This window comes from Mesocricetus auratus, unplaced genomic scaffold (genome assembly GCF_017639785.1).
Source record: "Mesocricetus auratus isolate SY011 unplaced genomic scaffold, BCM_Maur_2.0 Super-Scaffold_100676, whole genome shotgun sequence".
Lineage (NCBI taxonomy): Eukaryota > Metazoa > Chordata > Mammalia > Rodentia > Cricetidae > Mesocricetus > Mesocricetus auratus.
In genome coordinates this window covers 106,620,764-106,628,684 of record NW_024429266.1, presented here as the reverse complement: position 1 = coordinate 106,628,684, position 7,921 = coordinate 106,620,764, and the positions used below count along the sequence as shown (strand labels likewise).

Genomic DNA, 7,921 nt, shown 5'->3' with positions numbered 1-7,921 from the left:
AGATTGTATATGATAAATACAAATTTATTTTAAAAGATCTTCAATTATGAAATGCCAAAAGGAATAAAAGACTGGATGATATATTCATATGTGCATTCTACCCAAGTTTTAAAATAATTGACAGTAATATTTTCCAACTATTCAATAAGGGAAAAGGAAAGAGACACTTTCCCATATCTTCTAAAAGGCCTATAGTAGCCTTCTCCAGACCTGGTAACATGAGCTTTCCTTCCTTGATTCCACATGCTGAAAAAAAATAAAAACACTGACATCCACCCCTCAGTTTTCCCAGAGTTCCCCAAGTGTGTGTTGTGGCACCCACAGATAAATAACACAGAGCAAAAATAAACAAACAGAACAAAATAACCCTAACTCTAAAATAAACAGACTATAAGCCAACAGTTTATGCACCTAAACATGACAATCCTTATTGAAATCACTTGAAACTTTCAGTAAATTCAACAGAACAGAAATCTGAGCCTCTGCAATGCTTCCAAGCTTTCCTTCCTTTATCCCACGTGTTGGGAAAAGAGCAGTGACCTCCACTCTCCAGTTTTCATCTTACTTGCCAAAGTGTGTGTTGTGGCACCGACAGAAAAATAACACACATCAAAATAAATAAATAGAACAAAAATAACCCTAAATGTAAGATAAGCAGAGACTATAAGCCAACAGTTTATATACCTAAATATGACCATCCTAATTGAAATCACTTGAAACGGTCAGCAAGTCCAACAGAACATAAAGGAAGTCATGTTCATGCTCAAGATGAGTTCACGACTGAGGGACTGAAGGGCATACTAATCTAAATATTGGCAAATAAAGCATATGAAGAGAAGGGGCCAGGCAGTGGGGCCGAGGGCCTTTAATCCCAGCACTCAGGAGGCAGAGGCAGGTGGATCTCTCTGAGTTCTAGGCCAGACTGGTCCACAGAGCAAGTTCCACAGGAAAGGATCCAAAGCTCACAGAGAAACCTGTTGGGGAAGTCCTGTTATTTGCCTGTTATTTGTCAATAAAGTACTGTTGAGCCAATAGAAATCTAGATGGGAGGGACTAGGAGTCCAGGAGGATTCTGGGAAGGAGAAACACAAGAGAGTCGAGATGTAACGCCATTGGGGTAGGAAGCCCGGAAACCTCTCCGGTAAGAGACATACTTAGATTAACAATTATGGGGTAATTACTTAAGTCAGAGCTAGCCAGTAAGAAACAAGCAAGGCCAACAGCTTCATAATTAATATAGCCTCCTGTGTGTTTATTTGGGACTGACGCGGCTCTGGAACCAGGCTGGCGGAACGGCTCCATCTCAAGAAAGCTTCTCTTAACAGAAAGCCTGTCTCAAAAAAAAAAAAAACCCAACCAAAGAAAGAAACAAAACGAAAAACCTCATAAAAAAAGCAAAAAATGAAGATACAGGGTAAAAAGCCTGTAGCTCCAAGAATGTAATTCAGTTATTTCCAGAAAACAGTTGCAAATGAAGATGACTTTGTTATGTGGGACATGTCAGTCCCAAAATATAAATTTTGAGGGAACATGACTGGCGGTGGTGGTGATGATTGTCTTTAACCCAGTACTTGGAAGGCAGAGGCAGGCAGGTCTCCCTGTGTTTGAGGACTGCCTGGTCTACAGAGGTAGTGTCAAAACAGACTCCATAGCTTCACAAAGAAAACTTGTATCAAAATCCAAAAAACAAAACAAAGCAAAACCCTAATAACCCCACAAATATTGAGGGAGGGCACTTAACATATGTCACTGAGGACAAGGAATAGAACAGCAGTCTCCCTGGGATGGCCCACAATATTCTGAGGAGGAGCCTGTGTGTCTCAGCCATCACAGACTCTTTAGACAAAAGAGACAGAGAACTGGGTGGTTTAGAATCCAGGCTGGGGTTCCTGACGAGTCAGCCAATAGGAACAATGTCCAGTGTGGCCCAATCCACACTCCAAAGTGTCTTTGACAAAGAGAGCATTCTGGGTCCCATGAAAACAAAATAGCCTTGGAAGACAGCAGCCAATGAGGCTGTACCTGGTGTTGCTTCAGATGATCATAAAATCGTCTTCCAATTTGCGGCTTAAGAAAGCACTGTCTGTGCGCACTGCCACTGGCACTGGTATCAGTGAAGTGAACGCTCTGCCTTCACTTGCAAGACTGGCAACGACTGACTGTGGACCACTCAGCTCGTGCTGTGTGTGCATCCCGATCTGCGACCTGATTGGTGACAGATACAGATCAGAGCCAATCAGATTGACACACCAATAAAGACACCCTCATTGGTTAACGTGAAGTCACAGTGACTTGTGTCAGCTCTAAAGTGATCTAGCAAGTGCCTACCCATGTGGACAGTAGGTAGGGGTCCTGTGAGAGCAGGCTTAGAGCAAAAGACTTTGCTTGCTCTGTGCCGTTTGTGCATGGACGTCCCGGTCAGCACGTATCTCCCTGCTTCTTTTCCCTTCCAGGGTCTCCTGTAAGTCATGAAATAGACTTGGTTTCCTCAGCCCCCAGATCCCCCACCTTCCTGCGTTTCCCCCGGGGCAGATCGCACAGGTGGTGTTTAGCAAGCCACAAGCAGCACAAATGAACAGGCCTTCTCAGCCCAGCCAGCGCCTCTACTCTAGCGGGGCCCCGCCCCCGAGCAGTGCAGACTCCCGAGTGCACAGTGCAGTCCCTGCCCGTCCTGGCCCAGCTGTCCATGTCTACCCTTCTGGATCCCAAGTAATGATGATCCCTTCCCAGATCTCCTATTCAGCCTCCCAAGGAGCCTAGTATATCCCTGGAAAGGGGCGTTCTACGTATGTTGTCCCAACACCAAACACTGCAGTACCCTGTGCAGCCGGGAGCCCCGGGTGCAAGCCCTACAGAGTTTAGGGCCTATGCTGGTGCCTATCATCCAGCCCAAGGTGTGCAGCAGTTTCCTGCTAGTGTGGCTCCTGCCCCAGTTCTGATGAACAACCACCCCAGATTGCTCCTAAGAGGGAGCACAAAACTAACTGAATCTGAGACCCAAACCAAGGAGGGAAGGATATCACAGAACAGATCATGTCTGGGGCTCGCACTGCCTCTACACCCACTCCTCCCCAGACGGGAGGCGGTCTGAAGCCTCAGCCTAATGGGGAGTCCCCTCAGGTTGCTGTCATTATCCGGCCAGATGACCGATCACAGGGAGCAGCCATTGGGGGTCAGCGAGGATTGTCTGGCCCAGAGCACAGCCAAGGCACAGAATCTCAGCCTTCATCGCGTTCTCCAAACCTATCACCAACCTCAATATTGGGGCCAGGTTCTGAGTCTAATCTTGGGATCCTCTCTATTCCTGGGGACACTATGACAGCGACGATGATACAAATGTCTGTAGAAGAGTCGACTCCCACCTCTTGTGAAACTGGAGAGCCAATATGCCTGTCTCCAGAGCCCACTCTTACTGAACCCATACTGGAAGCAGAAGTGACGCTCAGCAGACCCATTCCAGAATCTGAGTTCTCTTCCAGTCCTCTCCAGGTTTCCACCGCCCTGGTGCCTCATCAGACAGAAACTCATGAGTCCAATGGCATGGTCCCATCCGAGGATCTGGAGCCAGAGGTGGAGTCGAGCATAGAGCCAGCTTCTCCTCCTCTTTCAGCTTGTGCTTCTGAGTCGCCTGTGCCCATTGCTCCAACTGCCCAACCTGAGGACCTGCTTAATAGAGCCCCCTCGCCTCCACCCGTGGACTTAAGGCCAGTCAGGGAGCCAGAGGACAGGCCAGGGAGGTTTCTTCATCCACGGCACAAGACACCATTCTTTGCCACAACACGTGTGGCCGCAGCCACCCAAGTGGCAGTATCTGTGCCAAAGAGGAGGCAGAAATTTAAAGAGCTAAATAAGAAGGAGGCTGTGGCTGACCTTCTGGATTCCTTCAAGGAGGTGGACCCAGCAGTACCAGAGGTAGAGAATCAGCCTCCCACAGACAGCACCCCAAACCCAGTCAGAGGGCAGCACTGCACCCCCACAGCCTGAGGAAGCAGATGAAACCCGGGACTCTAAGGAAGACAAAATTCACAGTGCTGAGAACATCCAGCCTGGGGAAGAGAAGTACGAATACAAGTCAGATCAGGGGAAGCCTCTGAACCTTGAGGAGAAGAAGCGCTGTGACAGGGACTTCTTGCTGGGCTCTCAGTTTATCTTTGCCAGGTGCAGAAACCAGAAGCACTGCCCCATATCCCCGATGTGGTCCTGGACAAGGCCAATAAAACACCACTTCAGCAGCTGGATCCCTCAGACTACCTGGCATAAACTGTGGCCCAGATTTCACTCCATCCATTGCCAACCTTGGCCGACCAACCCTCAACAGCAGGGCCCACGAAAGGAAACGCGCAAGATCATTTCATCCATGATAATGACTGAAGACATAAAACTGAACAAGGCCGAGAAGCCAGTAGCAAACGGACAGCTGCTGATGAGGATCGAGGGGAAGAGGATGCCGATGGAAGCAAAACCCAGGACCTGCTCCCCAGTGTGTGCTCCATCCTGAACAAGCTGTCACCCAGATGTTCCGGCAGCTGATGAAGCAGGTGACACAGCTGGCAACTGACACGGAGGAACGCCTCCCAGGAGTTACTGACCTCATCTTTGAGAAAGCCATTTCGGAGCCCAGTTTCTCTGTGGCTTATGCCAACATGTGCCGTTGCCCCATGGCGCTGAACGTGCCCACTACAGAAAACCATCAGTGACTGTGAGCTTTCGAAAACCGTTGTTAAATCGACGCCAGAAGGAATCTGAGAAAGGCAAAGATGAGGACGAAGTTTTTGAAAAAAAGCAAAACGAGATGGATGAAGCCGCTGCGACAGAAGAACGGGGACGCCTGAAGGAGGGACTGGGAGAGGCCGGGACACAGCTCGATGGTGCTCTTTAGGGAACATCACAGTCACTGGAGAGTTATTCAAGCTGAAGCAATAATGCATGACTGTGTGGTCAAACTGCTTAGGAACCATGATGAAGAGTCCCTGGAGTGCCTCTGTCGCCTCCTCACCACTATTGGCAAAGACCTGGACTGTGTAAAAGCCAAGCCTCGAATGGATCAGTATTTCAACCAAATGGAAAAAATCATTAAAGAAAGGAAGACCTCATCTCCAATCCTTTTTATGTTGCAGGATGTACTGGGTCTTCGGCAGAGCAATTGGGTGCCTCACCGAGGGGATCAGGGTCCCAAGACTATTGATCAGATCCACAAGGAGGCTGAGATGGGAGAGCCCCGAGAACACATCAAGGTGTAGCAGCGAATGGCCAAGGGCTGCGACAGGTGTCAGCATGGCACTCCAGGCCTGCCCATCAGCCGTCGCCTTCCCCTTGTGGGTGATGGTGGCTGGAATACTGTCCCCATTAGCAAAGGCAGCCGCCCCAGTGACACCTCACGTCTCACCAAGATCACTTAGCCCAGTTCCATGGATTCCAGCAACCAGCTCTTTGCACCGGGAAGGCAACTGAGTTGGGGCAAGGGCAGCAGTGGGGGCTCAGGAGCTAAGCCCTCAGACACAGTGTCAGACGCTACTCGTCCACACCTTGAATTGCTTTTCTGCTCTTCAGCAAGCATTACCCACAGAGAACACAGACAGCAGGCGTGCTGTACAGAAGAGTAGCTTAAGCCAGGAACGAGGTGAGAAAGCCTGGGACCAGGGATACAACTTCCCATTGCGTTTGATAAAAAGGAGACTGATCACAATCTGCACTGAGCTGGCGAAGGACAGCATGGCATGTTAGTGTGCAGGGTGACAGGCACAGGGAGGAAGTGGGGGTGAGGTTTGCCAGAATTGGTAGGACACAAAGAACAGTCAGTAAACATTTAACCTTGTGGAGGAAGCAGCCTGAGAGAAATTTGGGGGTGTCCATGAACACGAAAAGGGAGAGCAACACTCCTAAGTGGTCAGAGATTATCAGAAATAAAACCAGTCATAGTGTGCTTCCATAAAAATACATATTGGTTTTTCTGATTGCTGTCATGTTTTTTCCAAATGTATTTTCATTATCTTGATTAGTAAGATTGTTTTTTGTATCCAGAGAGATTGTAGGTAGCTAGCAGAATGCCCAAGACATAATTAGTGGTTTGGAAGTTTTAACTCCAACCACTAATCAGTCTCTGAGGTGGGGACAGGAGCTGGAGTTTGAGCTAATTTCTAGTGGACAGGGATTAGAATGCTCATGTCTACCTAAGGAGATGTAGGAGGAAAACAGAATTCCACCATTAGCCATGTGACTTATTAGAGGCACATACAGATCATACAGATGAGGTAATAAAAGGTCGGTTTACCACACCGCTAAACACACCCACTTTAGGCATGACTAAAGTTGTATACGGACGTAGGCGGTGAACTACGTCACTAGCCAGGGCCACTTTTGGGCATGGCTAGGGGCATTACGGAAGAAGGTATAAAAGACTGAACAACGGAAGTCTCGGTCTCTTTTCCCAGCTTTCGGCTTCCAGTTCGGTGGTGGAAAACTACTCGGCTCATCTGGGTTACTTGTTTGATCTCTTGTGAGTAATTTCTACAATAAATACTTATTTTTACTTTCAGTAAGTGTGCCGTTTATCCTTGCAGCATCAAGGAGACTATTATACAGTGTTGTAGGTAGCACCGTAGAGCCTCTGTTGGTGAACATTTTAAAGTTCTGTGTGGGTGGGCTGCTCAGAAAGGGCATGGAAGGACTGTGTGGTATTCAACCCTCAACCCTGGCTCCATGCATCCTTTCCATTCTGCTCGACTGAAGTTGTATTCTTTATAATGAAGCAGTAAATGTGAACAAAAGGATTTTTTCTGAGTTCTATGAGCAATCCTGGCAATTTAATAAGGCTGATATGGGGTCATGGGAATGTAGAATTTTTGTGAGGTGGGCAGTCTTAGTGATACTGGGCTCCTTCACCTTGGAGATCTATGCTAAAATGGGTAGTTTGTGTCAGAGATGAATTAAATTGTAGGCTGGTGTCTTGAGAGTTGGATTTTAGTTTGTGTGAAGAAAATCTCCATGTGTTTGGTTCAGAAGTGTGAGGGAAAAGTAGACCAGCCCTACTTACAACAGAAGGCAGATCCCTTGAACTAAGACATTGGCAGTGGATGACTGTATTGGAATGTTGCTTGCTCTGCCAAAATTCATGCTTGAACACAGTCCCTAATGTAACAGAATGTAGCCTTTGGAACTGATTGGTCAAGACTCAAAACCGAGGTTAAGTTCCCTTACAAAAAAGTTTGCAACAGGGAGTGTACCTCTGTTCTCTGACTTTGTCTACTACAGGCTGCGATGCTCTTTCTTTCGGGTGTTTAAATAGTATTGGGGGATGGGAGACAGTCTTGCCTCAAGAGCCAAGTTTGACAGCATCTTACTCCTGGACGCAGTCTGCAGAGCTGTGAGGATCACATTCCTTCTATAATGCCAGCCTCTGGTACCCTGTTACTGCAGCACAAATAGACCAAGAACTGATTCGTCTTCTCTCCCATTTACCAGCTTGTCCTTATAGGAAGTGAGTCTCGAGAAGGAAAGAAGCCCATTTAATTATAGACAAGCACTGATGAGCACTCAAGAAAGACAGTATAAGAAGAGTAAAAAGAAGGAAGAAAATTCCCTGGAAAATGTGTTTTCACAATAAGAAAACACAACCAATGCAACCAATAGATGAGCCAAATCAAATGACAACAAAGCAAGCAGATATGCTTTATGGGAAGCCTTTTCTCCCTCTACCCGTCTCTCTTCAGAGCTCAGAAAAGAAAAAACACATTCCCTCAGTAATACAGATTTTGTTTTAGCTTTATATAGCTTAGGCTGACCTCAGAGTGGCTATGTGGCCAAGGCTGTCCTTGAACCCTTTATTCTCTTCCCTTCTCCAGTGTAGTACCATCAGTATCACCACAACCTGTTCAGAAATGACATTAAACTAAAAACAGGAAACAGTAGATGTTATGAAAAT

The 7,921-nt window shown here is 47.2% G+C and overlaps 1 pseudogene; it reads left to right on the top strand.

The window, feature by feature from the left end:
- The first annotated feature begins 2,556 nt into the window (after nt 1-2,556).
- Nucleotides 2,557-5,724, top strand: LOC121136522 (annotated as a pseudogene).
- Nucleotides 5,725-7,921: the final 2,197 nt, after the last annotated feature.